The sequence below is a fragment of the Myotis brandtii genome, unplaced genomic scaffold (assembly GCF_000412655.1).
Source record: "Myotis brandtii unplaced genomic scaffold, ASM41265v1 scaffold181, whole genome shotgun sequence".
Lineage (NCBI taxonomy): Eukaryota > Metazoa > Chordata > Mammalia > Chiroptera > Vespertilionidae > Myotis > Myotis brandtii.
In genome coordinates this window covers 2447011-2448624 of record NW_005356712.1, presented here as the reverse complement: position 1 = coordinate 2448624, position 1614 = coordinate 2447011, and positions in this window count along the sequence as shown.

The window sequence follows — 1614 nt, the reverse complement described above, 5'->3', positions numbered from 1 at the left end:
AATCTTAGTTTATATATAGATGGTGAACAGTGAGCTGCAAGGATGGCTCTTATTTAGAAGGGACTTCAGAAGATCTCTGAACTCCTGAAAAGACACTGCAGCATTCCATTCTGGAAATTCTTGAGTTTTGTTGGGAGGAAAAAAAAAATCTCTCACAAATATTGCCAAGATTTTAATGAAGACAAGGTAGAAAAAAAATCCCTCACAAATATAGCCAAGATTTTAATGAAGACAAGGTAGAAAAAAAATCCCTCACAAATATAGCCAAACTTTAAATGAAGACAAGGTAGAAAATAAAAACGTTAAAATAAATGGGATGAGAACAAGGTTTTGCACTTTGAGAAGACTCTATGAGGGCCAATTCAGAGATAAATTCGGTCCCAAAGGATCTGAGAATCAGAATACTGGATTCCACCCAGTATTTATACAGTATTTTTATACTGTATTCAACTTTACTACTTGTGAGTTACTTTTCTATGGAGACTTGGTGCAACATAGACAGTAGGGTTACTTTGGACAAACCATTAAACATCTCTGCGCCTTTGTCCTTATCCCTTTTCTTGCTACACACAACTAGAGAAGGGAGATCATAATCTGTCCCTTAAACAAAGCTTGTAACACTGTGTCCCCTTCTACGCAGAGGGAATCACACAAATCAGTTTATGCATTGAGTCCGCTCTCTTGTTTTCTGTTTCCACACAGCACCTTCCTTCAGTTAGCCTAATTAACCTCCTGTAGGCAAATGTGGCAGTTGAGAGCTGGTCCGCAAGTCATTAGATTGGGGAGAACCACCCTAAAAAAACCAATATTCTAAGAAATATGAGGCATTTGTATTCTCCAGGGCCTGGCTCTGAGTCTAAACAAGGCAGACTGGACGCTATCATTTTTTTAGGCAAGTGACAGCTCTTTTCTCGTCTGTAAAATCGGGATAACATCTTATCGAGTAAACCTATACAAACAGAAAGGACTCCCAGAGACTGGGAAACTATCCTTTTGTTCACTCTATCCTTGTCTTTATTTTAGTTCTCAATAAAGTTTCAATTAGGCGGGGAGGAACCAGGCACCTTTTCTTCGGGACTCTAGATATTTAGGCATGATGTCGTTCACCTGCTTAAAGAAGAGACAAACCACCTCCACCTGCAAAAGCCCTTCAAACCCTCTGCCTCTCACGTCTCTAAGGATCCCACTTTGGCTCTGGCCCCAGGCGCCGCCTGGCGGCTGTTTCCGGAAGTCGCCTCTGGGCTTCGGGGTCCTGGCCGAGATGAGGCCTGCCCATGGGTTTGCCTGGAGAGACTCTGTCTCCGCCCCTAGCCGCCAGCCGCTAGCCGTAGAGGATTTTAAGGCGGCGATGAAGGGGCTGGGGTTAAGGCGAAGGAGGCGTCCGGCGACCTCTCCATTCCCTGAAGGATGGCGGAGTCAGGCGATCCTTGGGCAGCTGGCGACCCGGAAGTTGCCACCAGAGCGAGGTCCCGGTTGCTGAGCGCGGGCGCGAGGGGCCGGGCTTCCCGGAGACGGGGAAGAGGTCGCCGCGCCTCCCGTTCCTCAAGTTTTCCGATCCTTCGGGCACTGCTTAGCGGGCGTCGCGTTCGCCGGGCGGGTGGCCGCCGTCCCCGG